This window comes from Ranitomeya imitator, chromosome 2 (genome assembly GCF_032444005.1).
Source record: "Ranitomeya imitator isolate aRanImi1 chromosome 2, aRanImi1.pri, whole genome shotgun sequence".
Lineage (NCBI taxonomy): Eukaryota > Metazoa > Chordata > Amphibia > Anura > Dendrobatidae > Ranitomeya > Ranitomeya imitator.
The window spans coordinates 382,960,724-382,982,467 of record NC_091283.1 but is presented as its reverse complement, the minus strand read 5'-3'; the positions used below and the strand labels follow the sequence as shown (position 1 = coordinate 382,982,467).

Below are 21,744 nucleotides of genomic sequence, written 5' to 3'. Positions count from 1 at the left end.
TACAGAGTATGGGTCAAGAGAGGGCTTTTTGAGGATAGGTGTGATTGAGGCATGTTTAAAGCTTGAGGGGAAAACACCAGTTGTTACTGATAGGTTGAAGAGATGGGTTAGAGTTGGGATGAAGACTGTGGCAAGGTTTGGGATGAAGTGGGAAGGGATCGGGTCAAGTGCACAGGTGGCGAGATGCGATCTTGAGAGTAGAGTGGAGAGTCGATCTTCTGTAATGGTGGAGAAGTTGGTTTTTGAGGTGGAGGGCTGGGTATTTGGGAGGAAGGGTTCTAGGGGTTGTCGACTAAAACGGTCTCTGATGTTCTCAATCTTCTTCTTGAAAAATGAGGCAAAGTCTTCAGCTAAGATGAGTGGGGAGGGAGGAGGTGCTGGGGGACAGAGGAGAGTGTTGAAGGTGTTAAATAACTGTTTAGGGTTGTGAGACAGGGTGGATATGAGAGACGAGAAGTAGGTTTGTTTAGCTGTGGCGAATGTGGTCTTGAACGTAGTGAGGGACTGTTTGAATGCGATTAAAGTGCTCGTTGGAGTGGAATCTTTTCCATCTCTGCTCTGCAGCCGTGGAAGCTCGCCCCAGTTCTTTGGTCAGGCTGGTGTGCCAGGGCTGTCTGTTGATTTTGCGAGCTTTGGTATGTTAGCTGCAGCTATTGTGGTGTTATATAGAGCGACAGCGTCATCCACATTGTGTACGGAACTTATGTCTGTGAGAGGGAGGAAAAAACTACTGTTTTTTCTCTTTTTAAATCATAATGACAACCCAAAACATCCAAATGAGCCTGATTAAAAGTTTACATACACCATTTCTTAATACCCTGTATTGTCCCCTTTAAATCAATGACAGCTTGAAGTCTTTTGTGGTAATTGTAGATGAGGTTATTTTCTCAGATGGTAAAGATGGCCACTCTTCTTGGCCAAAAGTCTCCAGTTCCTGTAAATTCCTGGACTGTCTAGCATGAACTGCACGCTTGTGATCTCCCCAGAGTGGATCAATGATATTGAGGTCGAGAGACTGAGATGGCCACTCCAGAACCTTCACTTTGTTCTATTATAGCCAATTACAGGTGGACTTGACCTTGTGTTTTAGATCGTTGTCATGTTGGAATGTTCAAGTACGTCCCATGAACTGTTTCCAGGCTGATGAGTGCAAATTTGCCCCCTGTATTTGCTGATAACATGCTGCATTCATCTTTCCTTCAACTTTGACTAAGTTTCCTGTGCCTTTGTAGCTCACACATCCATAAAACATCAGTGATCCACCTACATGCTTTATAGTAGGAATGGTGTTCCTTTCATCATAGGCCTAGTTAACCTCTCTCCAAATGTAACGTTTATGGTTGTGGCCAGAAAGTTTAAATTTGGTCTCATCACTCCAAATTACTTTGTCCCTGAAGTTTTGAGGATTGTCTCTATGCTGTTTTGCGTATTGCAGGCGAGATACTTTATGGCATTAGCACAGTAATGGCTTTGTTCTGGCGACTCAACCATGTAGCATATTTTTCTTCAAGTGCCTCCTTATTATGCATCTTGAAAAGCCACACCGCTAGTTTTCAGAGAGTCCAGTATTTTCAACTGATGGTATTTGTGGGGTTTTTTTTGCATACCGAACAATTTTCCTGGCAGTTGTGGACGAAATTTTTGCTGTTAATCACAGTTTGAACGCTGCTGACTGGTATTATCAATTCCTTGGATATCTTTTTGTAGCCCTTTACTGTTTTATATAGTTCAACTACCTTTCCCGTAGATTCATTGACAATTCTTTTGTTTTCTCCATAACTCACAATCCAGAAACGTCAGTGGCTGGATGAAAGATGCAAGAGTCTGTCTGGATCCCAGAAACTCACTCACTCAAAAGTTCATTTTTTCTCACTACTGTACATGTGGCACCAAAGGAGTTTGTGTACCACAGTGGTGCTGCCTTCCTCTCGGGGAGGGTAATGCTATGCCTGGAGACAGGAGAGATCCCTTTGGCAGGTAATCTCACATTCAACACATTCTGACTCTAGTAAATAACAATTGCACACTTGTTATGTTTGCTAATGACAGGTGTTATGAAGGCAATCCAGAAACACAGTGTGCTTAGCGATCAGAGCGCACACAGTGATCTGACAAATACCCAAAAATACAAGAACGAGCTCTGAGACGTGGAAACTCTGTAGACTGCACACCTGATCCTATCCTAAACACAACTAAAAGCGGCTGTGGATTGCGCCTAACAACTACCTAGGCAACTCGGCACAGCCTAAGAAACTAGCTAGCCTGAAGATAGAAAAATAGGCCTGACTTGCCCCAGAGAAATTCCCCAAAGGAAAAGGCAGCCCCCCACATATAATGACTGTGAGTAAGATGAAAAGACAAAACGTAGGGATGAAATAGATTCAGCAAAGTGGGGCCCGATATTCTAGGACAGAGCGAGGACAGTAAAGCGAACTTTGCAGTCTACAAAAAACCCTAAAGCAAAACCACGCAAAGGGGGCAAAAAAAAACCACCGTGCCGAACTAACGGCACGGCGGTACACCCTTTGCGTCTCAGAGCTTCCAGCAAAACAAAAGACAAGCTGGACAGAAAAAAAGCAACAAAAAAGCAAAAAGCACTTAGCTATAAAGAGCAGCAGGTCACAGGAACAATCAGGAGAAGCTCAGATCCAACACTGAAACATTGACAAGGAGCAAGGATAGCAGCATCAGGCGGAGTTAAGTAATGAAGCAGTTAACGAGCTCACCAGAACACCTGAGGGAGGAAGCTCAGAAGCTGCAGTACCACTTGTGACCACAGGAGTGAATTCAGCCACAGAATTCACAACAGTACCCCCCCCTTGAGGAGGGGTCACCGAACCCTCACCAGAGCCCCCAGGCCGACCAGGATGAGCCGCATGAAAGGCACGAACAAGATCGGAAGCATGAACATCAGAGGCAAAAACCCAGGAATTATCTTCCTGAGCATAACCCTTCCATTTAACCAGATACTGGAGTTTCCGTCTAGAAACACGAGAATCCAAAATCTTCTCCACAATATACTCCAATTCCCCCTCCACCAAAACCGGGGCAGGAGGCTCAACAGATGGAACCATAGGTGCCACGTATCTCCGCAACAACGACCTATGGAATACATTATGTATGGAAAAGGAGTCTGGGAGGTTCAAACGAAAAGACACAGGATTGAGAACCTCAGAAATCCTATACGGACCAATAAAACGAGGTTTAAATTTAGGAGAGGAAACCTTCATAGGAATATGACGAGAAGATAACCAAACCAGATCCCCAACACGAAGTCGGGGACCCACACGGCGTCTGCAATTAGCGAAAAGTTGAGCTTTCTCCTGGGACAAGATCAAATTGTCCACTACCTGAGTCCAGATCTGCTGCAACCTATCCACCACAGAATCCACACCAGGACAGTCCGAAGACTCAACCTGTCCTGAAGAGAAACGAGGATGGAACCCAGAATTGCAAAAAAATGGAGAAACCAAGGTAGCCGAGCTGGCCCGATTATTAAGGGCGAACTCAGCCAACGGCAAAAAGGACACCCAATCATCCTGGTCTGCAGAAACAAAACATCTCAGATATGTTTCCAAGGTCTGATTGGTTCGTTCGGTCTGGCCATTAGTCTGAGGATGGAAAGCCGAGGAAAAGGATAGGTCAATGCCCATCCTACCACAAAAGGCTCGCCAAAACCTTGAAACAAACTGGGAACCTCTGTCAGAAACAATATTCTCAGGAATGCCATGCAACCGAACCACATGCTGAAAGAACAAAGGTACCAAATCAGAGGAGGAAGGCAATTTAGCCAAGGGCACCAGATGGACCATTTTAGAAAAGCGATCACAGACCACCCAAATGACTGACATCTTTTGAGAAACGGGAAGGTCAGAAATGAAATCCATCGAAATATGTGTCCAAGGCCTCTTTGGGACCGGCAAGGGCAAAAGCAACCCACTGGCACGAGAACAGCAGGGCTTAGCCCTAGCACAAATCCCACAGGACTGCACAAAAGTACGTACATCCCGTGACAGAGATGGCCACCAGAAGGATCTAGCCACTAACTCTCTGGTACCAAAGATTCCAGGATGACCAGCCAACACCGAACAATGAAGTTCAGAGATAAGTTTATTAGTCCACCTATCAGGGACGAACAGTTTCTCTGCTGGACAACGATCAGGTTTATTCGCCTGAAATTTTTGCAGCACCCGCCGCAAATCAGGGGAGATGGCAGACACAATGACTCCTTCCTTGAGGATACCCGCTGGCTCAGATAAACCCGGAGAGTCGGGCACAAAACTCCTAGACAGAGCATCCGCCTTCACATTTTTAGAGCCCGGAAGGTACGAAATCACAAAGTCGAAGCGGGCAAAAAATAACGACCAACGGGCCTGTCTAGGATTCAAGCGCTTGGCAGACTCGAGATAAGTCAAGTTCTTATGATCAGTCAATACCACCACACGATGCTTAGCTCCTTCAAGCCAATGACGCCACTCCTCGAATGCCCACTTCATGGCCAGCAACTGTCGATTGCCCACATCATAATTACGCTCAGCGGGCGAAAACTTCCTGGAAAAGAAAGCACATGGTTTCATCACTGAGCAATCAGAACCTCTCTGTGACAAAACCGCCCCTGCTCCAATCTCAGAAGCATCAACCTCGACCTGGAACGGAAGAGAAACATCTGGCTGACACAACACAGGGGCAGAACAAAAACGACGCTTCAACTCCTGAAAAGCTTCCACAGCAGCAGAAGACCAATTAACCAAATCAGCACCCTTCTTGGTCAAATCGGTCAATGGTTTGGCAATGCTAGAAAAATTACAGATGAAGCGACGATAAAAATTAGCAAAGCCCAGGAACTTTTGCAGACTTTTCAGAGATGTCGGCTGAATCCAATCCTGGATGGCTTGGACCTTAACTGGATCCATCTCGATAGTAGAAGGGGTAAAAATGAACCCCAAAAATGAAACTTTCTGCACACCGAAGAGACACTTTGATCCCTTCACAAACAAAGAGTTAGCACGCAGGACCTGAAAAACCATTCTGACCTGCTTCACATGAGACTCCCAATCATCTGAGAAGATCAAAATGTCATCCAAGTAAACAATCAGGAATTTATCCAGATACTCACGGAAGATGTCATGCATAAAGACTGAAACACAGATGGAGCATTGGCAAGTCCGAACGGCATCACTAGATACTCAAAATGACCCTCGGGCGTATTGAATGCAGTTTTCCATTCATCTCCTTGCCTGATTCTCACCAGATTATACGCACCACGAAGATCTATCTTAGTGAACCAACTAGCCCCCTTAATCCGAGCAAACAAGTCAGATAACAATGGCAAGGGATACTGAAATTTAACAGTGATAAGAAGGCGGTAATCAATACACGGTCTCAGCGAACCATCCTTCTTGGCTACAAAGAAGAACCCTGCTCCCAGTGGTGATGACGATGGGCGAATATGTCCCTTCTCCAGGGATTCCTTCACATAACTGCGCATAGCGGCGTGTTCGGGCACGGATAAATTAAATAATCGACCTTTAGGGAATTTACTACCAGGAATCAAATTGATAGCACAATCACAATCCCTATGCGGAGGTAGAGCATCGGACTTGGGCTCTTCAAATACATCCTGATAATCAGACAAGAACTCTGGGACCTCAGAAGGGGTGGATGACGAAATCGACAAAAATGGAACATCACCATGTACCCCCTGACAACCCCAGCTGGATACCGACATGGAATTCCAATCCAATACTGGATTATGGGTTTGTAGCCATGGCAACCCCAACACGACCACATCATGCAGATTATGCAACACCAGAAAGCGAATAACCTCCTGATGTGCAGGAGTCATGCACATGGTCAGCTGGGCCCAGTATTGAGGTTTATTCTTGGCCAAAGGTGTAGCATCAATTCCTCTCAATGGAATAGGACACCGCAAAGGCTCCAAGAAAAACCCACAACGTTTAGCATAATCCAAATCCATCAGATTCAGGGCAGCGCCCGAATCCACAAACGCCATGACAGAAAACGACGACAAAGAGCATATCAAGGTAATGGACAGAAGGAATTTGGACTGTACAGTACCAATGACGGCAGACCTAGCGGACCGCTTAGTGCGCTTAGGACAATCAGAAATAGCATGAGTGGAATCACCACAGTAGAAACACAGACCATTCAGACGTCTGTATTCCTGCCGTTCAACTCTAGTCATAGTCCTATCGCACTGCATAGGCTCAGGTTTAACCTCAGGCAGTACCGCCAAATGGTGCACAGATTTACGCTCGCGCAAGCGTCGACCGATCTGAATGGCCAAAGACAAAGACTCATTCAAACCAGCAGGCATAGGAAATCCCACCATGACATCCTTAAGAGCCTCAGAGAGACCCTTTCTGAACAAAGCTGCCAGCGCAGATTCATTCCACTGAGTGAGTACTGACCATTTCCTAAATTTCTGACAATATACTTCTATATCATCCTGACCCTGGCACAAAGCCAGCAAATTTTTCTCAGCCTGATCCACTGAATTAGGCTCATCGTACAGCAATCCGAGCGCCAGGAAAAACGCATCGACACTACTCAATGCAGGGTCTCCTGGCGCAAGAGAAAATGCCCAGTCTTGAGGGTCGCCGCGCAAAAAAGAAATAATAATCAAAACCTGTTGAATAGGATTACCAGAAGAATGAGGTTTCAAGGCCAGAAATAGCTTACAATTATTTTTGAAACTTAGAAACTTAGTTCTATCTCCAAAAAACAAATCAGGAATAGGAATTCTTGGTTCTAACATAGATTTCTGATCAATAGTATCTTGAATTTTTTGTACATTTATAACGAGATTATCCATTGAAGAGCACAGACCCTGAATATCCATGTCCACACCTGTGTCCAGAATCACCCAAATGTCTAGGGGAAAAAAAAAAAAGTGAACACAGAGCTGAGAAAAAAAAAAAAATGATGTCAGAACTTTTTCTTTCCCTCTATTGAGAATCATTAGTTTGGCTCCTTGTACTGTTATGTTTGCTAATGACAGGTGTTATGAAGGCAATCCAGAAACACAGTGTGCTTAGCGATCAGAGCGCACACAGTGATCTGACAAATACCCAAAAATACAAGAACGAGCTCTGAGACGTGGAAACTCTGTAGACTGCACACCTGATCCTATCCTAAACACAACTAAAAGCGGCTGTGGATTGCGCCTAACAACTACCTAGGCAACTCGGCACAGCCTAAGAAACTAGCTAGCCTGAAGATAGAAAAATAGGCCTGACTTGCCCCAGAGAAATTCCCCAAAGGAAAAGGCAGCCCCCCACATATAATGACTGTGAGTAAGATGAAAAGACAAAACGTAGGGATGAAATAGATTCAGCAAAGTGGGGCCCGATATTCTAGGACAGAGCGAGGACAGTAAAGCGAACTTTGCAGTCTACAAAAAACCCTAAAGCAAAACCACGCAAAGGGGGCAAAAAAAAACCACCGTGCCGAACTAACGGCACGGCGGTACACCCTTTGCGTCTCAGAGCTTCCAGCAAAACAAAAGACAAGCTGGACAGAAAAAAAGCAACAAAAAAGCAAAAAGCACTTAGCTATAAAGAGCAGCAGGTCACAGGAACAATCAGGAGAAGCTCAGATCCAACACTGAAACATTGACAAGGAGCAAGGATAGCAGCATCAGGCGGAGTTAAGTAATGAAGCAGTTAACGAGCTCACCAGAACACCTGAGGGAGGAAGCTCAGAAGCTGCAGTACCACTTGTGACCACAGGAGTGAATTCAGCCACAGAATTCACAACACACACTGGCGCTAAAGAATACAAAAGTCTAAAGCTGCTAATACCAGACAGGTGCCGTGCCAACCCTGTCACAATCCAACAAATGGAAGAAAGGAAACTAGCAAATGAGGTATAGCGCTAATACTAATACAATAAACTAGACGTGGTTATGGTTGCCTAAAAAGTTACAGCATATAGTGTACCCATACACAGCTTAAAATAAGCATATGAGAGTACCGGCGGTAATAAGTGCAAACGTACTACCCACTTACTTGCAACCTGAGCTGCAGACGATTTGGCTGTAGATGTGTAGGCCTGCGGGTGTGGTAGGACAGGGTTTTCTGGATTACCCAAGTAGCTGAAGGTGACTAGAAAGCGCGCAGAGCCAGAGCGCCCCGGCCGGTGGCGTTCCTGGATGTGCGGCTTGGAAAAAAAGATGGCCGACAGTGCTCTGCAGCGCGTGACGTCACGAGGCTACGGAGCCTTGTTAGGGGAAAAGAGCAAACTAGCGCGTTTCGAGGGACTCCATCCCTCTTCGTCAGGGTTACCGCTCCTTCCCTGCCGACTATCTATATAGCCATCCAAGGTAATTGCCCCGTTAACCCCCTATGGTCTGTAACACAGAGGATACACCTTATTGTTTAGCCTGTCACGCTAATATCTGCCGAGACATCTATAACACATAAGAAACGTGCACTAGACCACTGAATTAGCGTGTAGTCCGACTCATTATATGCTGGCATTATCCCCAATACATTTGTGCCATATTATTATCAAAATAATGAAATGAATATGGACACACCCTAAAACCATATAGAAATGCTACAAACATGTATCCATGCTCCTACAGGGTAGAATTATTACTAAAAAATGCTAAAATACAACTACTTTATTAATATTAATAATTAAAATTAGTATAGAAATACAAAATACATTTCTCAGAAATATAATAAATACTAAAATGCTTTCTTTAAAATATTGCCCATTGGAGTATATAGGTGAAGGACAAAAAACAGAAAAAAACAAAAAAACAAAAAAGAAAAAAAAGGAAAAAAGGGGGAGAAAACACAATTATCAGATAATGTATTTATTTAGGAAAAAAAGAGAATGTTTAAAATTAATAAATACTGTGTGAAATTAAAATGAGCTTCATGTATTAACACTGAATGTCGATGAGCTCATTAATCAGTCGCTCATGTTGACTGCTACTAAACATATGATTAGTGGCGTTATAAAAAACACCAATCATTCCAGTTTCCTTATTAAAAGATTTAAAAAGCGTGTAACTCAAGATCGTAATTAAGGCCCTCTGGAGCTAGACTGTTCAGGGTGAAAATCCACTGGGACTCCACTCTGGACATTTTCTTGAGGTAATCACCCCCTCTTGGGTCTTGCAAAACAGATTGGATACCACAGAAATGGACGCCCCTCAAAGACTGTTGATGTTTGTCCTTGAAATGACGTGAAAGGGGCTGCCCTAAAAATCCTCTTTGTATATTCCTGAAATGCTCCTTAATTCGTTCCATTAGACGCCGTTTGGTACGGCCTACATATAACTTATTGCAAGGACACCGAATAAAATAAAATAAATAACCCCTTTAGTAAAACACGATATTCTTTCTTTGATGTGAAACTCCTGTGTACCATCTGAGTTGAAAAATGTAACGAATTTTCTTAACAGAGGTATGTAAGCATCCAAAACAAACTTTACATGGTAAGAAGCCCATCTGGGAGGGATTAGATATCTGAGAGTGCTTCACGATATTTTGTGAAGTGGGGGCTATAAGGTTGCCTAATGTTTGAGCTTTCCTGTATACAAACCTTGGATGGGCAGGAAGAAACTCACCTACCACCTTATATTTCTGTAAGATGGGCCAGTGTTTACGGATGATGCAAGCAAATTTGTTGTAGCCCGCATGGAATTGTGTCACGAATGGCAAAGTGTAGACCTGTTTGGACAAGTTATCAGTTGTAGGGTCCTTCATAGCTGTTTGTTTCAAAAGGGTATTCCTATCTGTTTCGGCTAGTTCCTTCTGCATTTTGTCCAGCAATGGCCTGGAGTAACCTTTTTCCACAAACTTCTCAGTCAGGAAATTGGCTTCTCTATTATAGTCCTCAATTGTCTTCCGGTGGCACTTAGTGCGCAACTGATTGGCCTCAACAAATATGGTGAGATCCAAAAAGTTGACCTCAACGGGACTTGTATGGGATGTAAATTCCAGGCCATAGGAATTATTGTTAAGTCCTGAGAGGAATGTGCTCAACTTGTCTTGGGAACCGTCCCATACAAACAAAATGTCGTCAATGAAACGACGCCACATGACCAAACCAGGATGTAACTTGCCCTCATTGTATATGTGGGACTCCTCCCATTTGGCAACATAAATGTTTGCATAACTCGGGGCAAAGCGCGTGCCCATGGCGGTACCCCATGTTTGGAGGTAAAATTGACCTTCGTAAGTAAAATAATTATGCTGTAAAATAAATTTGATACAGTCCACGATAAAGCTAATCTGATCATGTGCATATATGCCAAGGGTAGTAAGAAAGTATTCAGCCGCTTGGCATCCTATATCCTGATCGATAACCGTGTATAATGACCTAATATCCAGTGTCCCTAATATAAAACCTTTTCCCCACTTGATAGTATCTAGAACTTGTAAGGTATGGCCCCTATCCTTTAAATACGATGGTATTGATATCATGCATTTTTGTAGATGTATATCTACATAACGGGACAAATTAGACTTTAGGCTGTTAATGCCTGATATTATAGGTCTACCCGGAGGACGAGTTATACTCTTATGCAACTTAGGGATGTGGTAGAATAGAGCTCTACTCGGATTCCTATTCATGGTAAAGTTAAATTCCTTAGTATTCAATATGCCTATGCATTTCCCTTTTTGTGCTAAGACATTCAGTTTACTAATAAAATGTGGAGTGGGATCCCCCATTAATTGCTTGTAGGTGTCTTGGTCCTGCAGGAGACGAACCGATTCTTCATGGTACATGGAGCGGTCAAGGACCACAATACCACCCCCTTTGTCTGCAGGCCGTACAATAATATCATGGTTGGCCTGGAGATCCTTTATTGCCCTCCTTTCTTGAACATTGAGGTTATGTGGGGCATATCTTGGGTTTCTAGGATTGAGCTTTCTTATGTCTTTAGATACCATCATATCGAATGTATGGAAAGCACTAGAATATTCCTGAACCGGATTGAACATAGAGGGGTTGGCTAAGCCAGTGTGGCCTGGAGCGGTTTGATTTATGACATTCTGACTCTAGGCCAGAAGGGGGAGCTCAAAACCCGGTTTTAGGGGAGCTTCCCTGATATACATCCTGGTCTGGAGGAGTTAGTCTGGTAGAGACAAGAGACAGTGAAGGAGCAGAGAAGAACAGAGGAGCTAGAGGAGGGCTGCGACTCGGTCCCTCTAAGCAGAGCGCAGAAACCGGGCACCAGGAGCCAGAGGCTATGTGGAACTGCAGGTCCCACAGCTGAATCGGAGGGCAGGAAGCTAAAAGGAACCTGCCCACTTAAAACCTGAAGTACAGCAGCATTCCAGAGCCCGGAGTCACCGTGTAAAGAGACCCCAGAGAAACGGCTTACGTTGCCTACTGTGCAGGTACTGTCACAGGGCAGGAGAGAATGACGACCTTGTCAAAATACTACAGGCAGCAAGAGACCAATAGTCAGTGCAAAGTGGAAGGCTCCCAAACTGGCCTGTCAAAGGGGTTTCTACCTGTCTTCAGGTAGCCTGGACTCCATCTGCACCTGTTGCCGGTATCTAGTACAGGCCTCCGGGACTTCTCTGATGGAGAATAGAAGGTACAGTTGTAGACAGTCCCAGTCCCGGCAATCCTTCTCTACGAGCTTCTTCAACATGGCCTTCAAGGTTTTATTGAACCTTTCTACCAATCCATCTGTCTGTGGATGGTAAACTGAGGTCCGGAGTTGTGTGATTTGCAGGCTTTTGCACAACTCCATCACCTTTGACATAAATGGGGTCCCTTGATCCATCAGGATCACTTTAGGCAACCCGGTTCTAGAGAAGACATGGACCAACTCTCAGGCGATACACTTGGCGGAGGAGTTACGTAATTGAATGGCCTCCGGATATCATGTAGCATAGTCCAGTATCACCAGGATATACTGATGTCCTCTGGCGGACTTGACCAGGCGTCCCACTAGATACATGGCTATGCAGACTGGTGAAAAGCATACCAAGACGCATGAAAACTGTGATTAAAAATCATGGTTATTTCACAAAATATTGATTTCTGATCTCTTCCTGAGTTAAAACATTAGTATTGGTGTTTCTAAATGATTATTAACTTGTTTTTTTGCATTATTTGAGGTCTGCAAGCAATTAATTTTTTGTTATTTTGATCATTTCTCATTTTCAGAAAATAAATACAAAATTTATTGCTTGGAACTTCGGAGACATGTTGTCAGTAGTTTATAGAATTAAAAAAAAAATTACATTTTACTCAAAAATATACCTATGAAGAGAAAAATCAGACAAACTGAAAATTTTACATTGGTCTCTTAATTTTTGCCAGAGCTGTATATATAATATATATACAGTATATCTATATTTATTACATAGATAGATGAAAATATGGCAATTCAGCAGCCACGTAGTGTAAAATCACAGCAGGAGCCGACAGCATAGAATAGATGGATTACATACAGTAAATACAAATAGAATATATACAGTGGGGCAAAAAAGTATTTAGTCAGTCAGCAATAGTGCAAGTTCCACCACTTAAAAAGATGAGAGGCGTCTGTAATTTACATCATAGGTAGACCTCAACTATGGGAGACAAACTGAGAAAAAAAAATCCAGAAAATCACATTGTCTGTTTTTCTAACAATTTATTTGCATATTATGGTGGAAAATAAGTATTTGGTCAGAAACAAAATTTCATCTCAATACTTTGTAATATATCCTTTGTTGGCAATGACAGAGGTCAAACGTTTTCTGTAAGTCTTCACAAGGTTGCCACACACTGTTGTTGTTATGTTGGCCCATTCCTCCATGCAGATCTCCTCTAGAGCAGTGATGTTTTTGGCGTTTCGCTTGGCAACACGGACTTTCAACTCCCTCCAAAGGTTTTCTATAGGGTTGAGATCTGGAGACTGGCTAGGCCACTCCAGGACCTTGAAATGCTTCTTACGAAGCCACTCCTTTGTTGCCCTGGCGGTGTGCTTTGGATCATTGTCATGTTGAAAGACCCAGCCACGTTTCATCTTCAATGCCCTTGCTGATGGAAGGAGGTTTGCACTCAAAATCTCACGATACATGGCCCCATTCATTCTTTCATGTACCCGGATCAGTCGTCCTGGCCCCTTTGCAGAGAAGCAGCCCCAAAGCATGATGTTTCCACCACCATGCTTTACAGTAGGTATGGTGTTTGATGGATGCAACTCAGTATTCTTTTTCCTCCAAACACGACAAGTTGTGTTTCTACCAAACAGTTCCAGTTTGGTTTCATCAGACCATAGGACATTCTCCCAAAACTCCTCTGGACCATCCAAATGCTCTCTAGCAAACTTCAGACGGGCCCGGACATGTACTGGCTTAAGCAGTGGGACACGTCTGGCACTGCAGGATCTGAGTCCATGGTGGCGTAGTGTGTTACTTATGGTAGGCCTTGTTACATTGGTCCCAGCTCTCTGCAGTTCATTCATTAGGTCCCCCCGCGTGTTTCTGGGATTTTTGCTCACCGTTCTTGTGATCATTCTGACCCCGCGGGGTGGGATTTTGCGTGGAGCCCCAGATCGAGGGAGATTATCAGTGGTCTTGTATGTCTTCCATTTTCTAATTATTGCTCCCACTGTTGATTTCTTCACTCCAAGCTGGTTGGCTATTGCAGATTCAGTCTTCCCAGCCTGGTGCAGGACTACAATTTTGTTTCTGGTGTCCTTTGACAGCTCTTTGGTCTTCACCATAGTGGAGTTTGGAGTCAGACTGTTTGAGGGTGTGCACAGGTGTCTTTTTATACTGATAACAAGTTTAAACAGGAGCCATTACTACAGGTAATGAGTGCAGGAAAGAGGAGACTCTTAAAGAAGAAGTTACAGGTCTGTGAGAGCCAGAAATCTTGATTGTTTGTTTCTGACCAAATACTTATTTTCCACCATAATATGCAAATAAATTGTTAAAAAAACAGACAATGTGATTTTCTGGATTTTTTTTTCTCAGTTTGTCTCCCATAGTTGAGGTCTACCTATGATGTAAATTACAGACACCTCTCATCTTTTTAAGTGGTGGAACTTGCACTATTGCTGACTGACTAAATACTTTTTTGCCCCACTGTATATAGAGGTCAGTGACATATACAATTGGTGCAGTGTGTGTGCAGCTTACTGTACATGTATTTAATTAATAAAAGATCATTTATCTGAAAAAAAAAAAATGGCTTGGGCTCCCGCATAATTTTCTTAACCAGCAGAGGGAAAGCTGACTGCTGGAGACCAATGTTTATAGCCTTGTAGGAGGTAATACCCATGGAGCTTTCCAGGCTATTAATATCAGCTCATAACTGTATACTTAGCCTTTACTGGCTATTAAAATGGGGTACCCTAAAAAATGTCGGGTACTTCTATAATTAATAACCAGCAAAGGCTATGCAGACAGCTGCGGGCTGATATTAATAGCCTAGGAAGGGGCCATGGATACTCCTCACAGGCTAAAAATATCAGCTCTCAGCTGCCTCAGAAAAAGCGCATCTCTAAGATGTGCCAATTCTTGCACTTAGCCTCGCTCTTCCCACTTGCCCTGTAGAGGTGGAAAGTTGTAATGTACACTCTGCACCCCATCTTGACTGAAAAAAAACAGTAATGTAGAAATTTTTGCAAATTTATTAAAAAAGAAAAACTAAAATATCACATGATCGTAAGTGTTCAGACCCTTTGCTCAGTATTGAGTAGAAGCACCCGTTGAGCTAGTACAGCGATGAGTCTTCTTGGGAATGATGCAGCAAGTTTTTCACACCTGGATTTGGGGCTCCGAGGCCATTCCTTGCAGATCCTCTCCAGTTCCATCAGGTTGGATGGTGAACATTGGTGGACAGCCATTTTCAGGTCTCTCCAGAGATCCTCAATTGGGTTTAGGTCAGGGCTCAGGCTGGGCCAGTCAAGAATGGTCACAGAGTTGATCTGAAACCACTCCTTTGTTATTTTAGCTGTGTGCTTTGGGTCATTGTCTTGTTGAAAGGTGAACCTTCGGCCAAATCTGAGGTCCATTGCACTCTGGAAGAGGTTTTCATCTAGGATATCTCTGTACTTGGCCTCATTCATGTTTCCTTCAATAACAACCAGTCGTCCTGTCCCTGCAGCTGAAAAACACCCACATAGCATGATGCTGCCACCACCATGTTTCACTGTTGGGATTGTTTTGGGCAGGTGATGAGCAGTGTCTGGTTTTCTCCACACATGCCGCTTAGAATTATTACCAAAGAGGTCTATCTTCGTCTCATCAGACCAGAGAATATTATTTCTCATAGTCTGGAAGTCCTTCATGTGTTTTTTAGCAATCTCTATCAGGACTTTCATATGTCTTGCACTGAGGAGAGGCTTCGTCGGGCCACTCTGCCATGAAGGCCCGACTGGTGGAGGGCTGCAGTTGTAGTTGACTTTGTGGAATTTTCTCCCATCTCCCTACTGCATCTCTGGAGCTCAGCCACAGTGATCTTGGGGTTCTTCTTTACCTGTCTCACCAAGGCTCTTCTCACACGATTGCTCGGTTTGGCTGGATGGCCAGGTCTAGGAAGACTTCTGGTGGTCCCAAACTTCTTCCATTTAAGGATTATGGAGGTCACTGTGCTCTTAGGAACCTTGAGTACTGCAGAAATTCTGTTGTAACCTGGGCCAGATCTGTGTCTTGCCACAATTCTGTCTCTGAGCTCGTTGGCCAGTTTCTTTGAAGGGTATGAATACTTATCACCATGTGATATTTCAGTTTTTCTTTTTTAATGAATTTGCAAAAATATCTACATTTCTGTTTTTTTCAATCAAGATGGGGTACAGAGTGTACATTAATGTTAGAAAAAATGAACTTTTTTTTAATTTACTACATGGCTGCAATGACACACAGTGAAAAATTTAAAGGGGGTCTAAATACTTTCCGTACCCACTGTATATATTCATGTATTCTATGTGTATATATCTGTTCTATCTATTCTATTATAACCTGTCAGTGTGATTTTACTGTATGCGGCACATGAATTGCCGGCTTTTCAAAGGACATCGGTGCATAAAAATTGGACAGCACTCACAAGTTCCAAGTGCTGTGTGATTTTTCCTCGTACCCATAGGCTTGCATTGGCGAGACTAGGCCGATTCTTGGTGACAATCACAGCATGCTGCGATATTACACGCACGCCGAACACGGCTGAGAAAATAAATGCTGATGTGAGCTGCCCCATAGATGAACACTAGGCAGAGTGCTATGCTATGTTTTCTCGCATTGCACAGTGTGACTCCGGCCTTATATCTAAAATCTAGTGACTGAAGAATAACAGAAAACGGAGTATCCATAAAGCTGGGTGTCCGGTTGGGACCCTGTGACTCTCTGACACTATTCACACTAGGTAGGTTTTAACATTAGAGAGCGTAGCTACTGTCCCAATTGAGTACACCTTGCTTTTTTTAATCAAAAACTGTTTACTAAATACCTGATTTTAATTACTTAATGCACTTGCTTTTTTTTACTTATTTATTTTCATTAGGGAATATGCACAAATGTTTTTTTTCTTTGGTTGTGTTTGAATCCAGGGACTGAGAAGAATCTGTGACTTATCTACATTTAGTGTTTACTACTCACCTGTGCTGTTATCTGTAGGAATCTCCTCCTTACGTCGCCCATCACCCCTCACATAAGTCTCTGTAGTATCAATATGGGGAAGATGTTTACCCTAAAACAAAAATTGCAAAGGTCACAGACAGATAGAGAAGTCACAAGAAATGAATTAAAAGATTAGAAAAGATAGCTGTGGATCTCCTGTATAAATCCAACCTGTCGGCTCCTAATTGTATCCAGCAGTCCCCATAACTAGAACATTTTGAGAAGATCCAGACAACATCTAACGTCTACCATCAGCTTTACCCTGTCATCTCTACCAAGTATAAAACGTACACTGAATGGTCACATTATTAGACACAAATCTACTAGCGCGTTGAACCTCTTTTGGTCTTCAGAACCTCAGCAAATTGTTATGTTGTCAATTCCAATAAGTGTTAATACTTCTGCATGAATATTGTCCCTTGAGAGCAGGATAGGTTTTTATAGTTGCCAAAAAATGGAGATACTGACGTCCTCTGAATAACCCGTGCTTGCTTGTAAAGCAGACGTGCTTGTAAAGCAGAATAGGATTAAGAGCTGAACACTTTAAGGGCCGGGTAAGCAAGAAAAAAATGTACTGTCCTGTTCCTAGAAGCAATCCATGGCGATACGACCATTGTGGCATCAAGCATTGTCTTGCCGTTAGTGTCCTTCTGCCAGAAAAGGATGAACTTAGTTGACCCCTGGCCACAAAGCCTAGGTAAGCTCCTGAGCTGAAGAGCTGTTTCTTCAGTCACTATAGTTGTAGATCCAGCGTTGTATTCAGCTGCAGGACATGATTGTGCACCTCCTGTTCTTAGAACGACTCTTAACAAACGCCCCTGACTTTTTTAATTGATGAGCTCCTTGTATTCATAGGATCTGCTTTTCCTGGATGTTTTTACTCAATCACAAGTAAAGCGATAGTGCTGGCGCACCACTCAATAATCACTAATCAAATCAAAGGGGGTGCAGAGAAGTGGCTGATGAATAACCATACAAAAAAGAGAAAAAGAAGCCACTACATAATCCGCACACCACCAATATTATGTATAAACGAAGAACAAACTTTATTGGTAACAATTTCTAAAAACATTTAAAACCAGTACAAAAAAGAGAGAAAACTCCCCCAATGGGCCTGTTCATAATGCAATATACAACATACATGTATGACCAAAAATACTCCACATGACACCGTATTTGTATATATATATATATATATATATATATATATATATACATATATATATATATATATATATATATATATATATATATATACATACATAATGATGTACAACTGGGTGGAACGATCAAACTATAATAAGGATGCACGTCCATGAATATGAACAATCCCGGCAGATATTGAGACAAAAAATAGAAGTCCCCTTAGAATATAATGGACTGCTCGTAAGTGAGTACTGCCCTAAATGAACATGCACACCAGCCACAATGCAAAATGCAGTGTGGCTGCAATAAAGATGAAAACAAGGGGTCCCACGGTTGTGGAAGCCCCTGGAAGAACAACAGGCAGTACAACACAAAAATGGCCTGGGAAAGCCCAGATGATGAAAGAAAATAACCTGAACGGCCAGTGGAAGGAACAGGACCAAGAGGCGGGAGGACCTAACGCGTATCGCGGTTGCTGGGACCGCTTCGTCAGGGGAAGTAACTTACCCATGCAGTCAGCGTCCTTTTATATTGTGGTAAGTGGTAATGAGCGGGTGTTGGCGTGCAGCCGTTACAGGCCGGAAACAGGGAAGCCGGAAGTAAACAGTGAGCGGAGGTCAGAGGCACCGGCAAGATAGCGCATGCGCAAAGAGAAGGGAGGTGTATGAAGAGGGCAGACGTCTCTGCCCACAATATTCAATTGCGCACGCAGAGATCGGCGGTCCACAAAAGGACAGGGATCATGTAAGCTTAAGAACGGGGGCTAATGAGATGGGACCGGAAGGGGGAATAAAGAATGGTGACAAAATAAATGAAGAAAAAAAACTATTTAAATAACAAAGGGGTACCTAAGAGGAAAAAAGCATAATTAAATAAGGCAAACAGCAAAGATGAAAATAAATAAGTGCATGAAATAAATACAAAAATTGCAAAAGACACAAATGACCCCCAAAATTAAATAAGGACAGACAAGAAAAAAAAATATAATAATAATAATAAATAAAATAATAATGAAAAATAAAAAAGAATAATAACTGAAAAGTAAAACAACATATGCATAAAGTAATAATACATAAATGAATTACCAAACTCTGAACAAAAAATGATAGAAAATAAACATAGACTGCCAAAGCATTTATTCCCCCCATTGTGAGAATCAGAAAGTCCCATATAAATGATCCAAAGACAAATGGAATACATAAGGCAGAAAAGTACTCAATCACAACATTCTCAGTCCAATCTCACCACCATTGTACTGTATGTAATAAATGGTCAAAGTCGATCACTTCACTTTATGCTCCCATTATACTGTAGATTCACATTACAAATATCCACAGAAGAGTGATCACTGGATTTCCTGCTGCACTCTGGAGTCACTGGTCACATTTCAAGTCACAAAAGTTTCTTTTAAAAAAGTTTCATTGTCTCTAATAAATTGACCATTCAGTGTATAATACTGGTAGATAAAACAAGACTGAGGACTGGGAAGCATGGTCACAACCAGGCCCGTGTGGGTGGGTGCCCAGCTGTCAACACAATATTCAACTGCATGTGTGTCCGTGGAAACACGTTCAGCTGAAGTGTATTGCGGCTAAGAAACCCATCAGGTCAGTACGCAGCAATATACACTGCCGCCCAATCAGAGGCCAGCAGCTGACATCGGCGTGCACGTGACTGGGGCGCATGGCAGTCTCGTCATGCGGTCATGTAGCTGAAAGGCTGAAATCAGCTTCCAGCTTGTGAAGAGATCACCGTGCGGCAGGGGAGGTAGGGAAGAATGGGGATATGTATACCAGGATGGGGGCCAGAATTAGGGATGTACAGTATACAGGGTGATTATGAAAGATTCATCTGGTTTTGCATTCATATTACTGCAAAGACATGTTTGACCCGTTTTTTAAAAAAAACTTATTGAAAGGTCACATCTCAGAGTTTGAGACTCTATTGTAACTCACCAGATGGCAGGGCAGCATCAGATCCCAAAATTTTGACTGTGCAAGAAAATAGCCCCCCTTGGTCTCCTGATCTGACAGTGTGTGACTTCTTCCTTTGGGGGCATGACAAAGACATTGTTTATGTGCTGCCTTTATCAGCAATACTGGATGATTTCCGAGATCGCATTACTGCCGCTCTAATGACCATCGACAGGGACATGGTGCAGCGTGTTTGGGTAGAACTGGATTAATGCATTGATGTGTGTTATGTGGCAAAAGGAGGACACATACAACATTTATTAACATCATGTGCTAAACTTGGAGAGCTTATGTTCGCTATCATGTGCCATTCACCATTGTGCATGTAATACATTTTGAAACCCGATGAATCTTTTATAATCACCCTGTATATGATACCAGGATGGGGCCTGCTCCAAATCTTGCACCAGGGCCCATCAGACTCTAGTTACACCACCGCTGTGGAAGACTATATGGCACATTCTCTCCATCTACCTGACGGTTCTGAGGAACATTGGAATTTTCTTGTTCACAGTTCTGTGGAAGAAGAGGACGGGGACATCTCTCTGGTGTTGTCCTCTCACTGGATAGAACTGGAGGAAACACATACAGGGACTGAATTAATTCTTTACATACAGATAATTATAGACCGTGTGTATTTAATCCTGTCTATTACCTGGTGATGTGAGGGGCTGGGGAACCTCCACCATGACGTCCTTGTACAGATCTTTGTGTCCTTCTAAATACTCCCACTCCTCCATGGAGAAATAGACGGTGACATCCTGACACCTTATAGGAACCTGACACATACAATGATACCGTCATCCCCCCGATCCCTCCATAGCGTTACTGTATAATGTCCCAGCATTCCCAGCAGTGTCACCTCTCCAGTCAGCAGCTCAATCATCTTGTAGGTGAGTTCTAGGATCTTCTGGTCATTGATGTCCTCATGGATCAGGGGGTGAGGTGGAGGCCCCATGATTGGGCTCAAGGGTCTTCCCCATCCCTCAGACACAGGGGCATGACAGCGCTCACTAGAGGTCTTCTTCACTACTGTGTAATCCTGGTTATGGAGAGACACATTAATAAATCTCACTACAGACATTTCCAGAGTCCTCACCTCTCCAGTTCTGTCCATCTGTTATTCCCATAGATAAGAATGATGTAATGTGACGTCATCAGAATCTCTCACCTCTCCAGTAAGCCGGAAGAGGATCTCTAGGGTGAGGTGTAATATCCTCTCCGCCATCTTGTCCCTGTCCCTCTCCATCCTTGTAGGGTCAGGAGAATTCTCTTATATAGAAGATCTCCACTGAGCGGATCCGATATTGTAGGGACCTGAATGGGGAGAAGATGACGATGTAACATCATAAAGATCCCATGTAAGAAATCTCCGGAGCTGTTACCGGCGTCACATGATCACTACATCCAGTCATGGCCCCGTCCTGCCCCCGGTATAACACACAGTCCCGTTATAGTCACATACAGAGATTTATCACAGGCTCAGCACTGAGGGGGTTAATGTCCCCTGCGCCCAGTAATGGGGAATCTCCAGCACCTACCTCCACCTGCAGAACCGCACACCACATATATGGCTGTTCTGTGCGCACAGGACCTGTGATGAGGTCACAGGAGGGGAGGAGTCAGGGGTCACATGATCAGGGGCCTCAGTGTATGCAGGACTCTGCTGTTAAAGTTGGGGGAAGTTTATGTGTGGGGTCCAGAGGGATTTTTAAGGCACATATATTAGTTAAAGCGTGTATGGAGAAGCTTTTTTTGCGAAGGGCCATTTGGATATTCATAACATCATTCAGGGCCGTACAAAATTATCAACTTAAACATTAGCCCACAATATATATACATATATTAAATTATGTGTTTTTATTGAATTATTTAAGGCATTACAAACATAACAAGAAACACCCCAAACCCATCCCACAAACACAGTAATCCACTTTATTTGGTCAAACATGTAAAAACTCGCTCTAATGTGTCGGCTGACGGCGAGTTGTGTGGTGATTGGGGGTATCGATGAT

The 21,744-nt window shown here is 43.2% G+C and overlaps 1 pseudogene; it reads right to left on the bottom strand.

The window, feature by feature from the left end:
• Window positions 1-21,314, bottom strand: part of LOC138664090 (zinc finger protein 585A-like) — an 86,150-nt pseudogene extending 64,836 nt beyond the window's left edge.
• Between the last annotated feature and the right edge of the window lie 430 nt (window positions 21,315-21,744).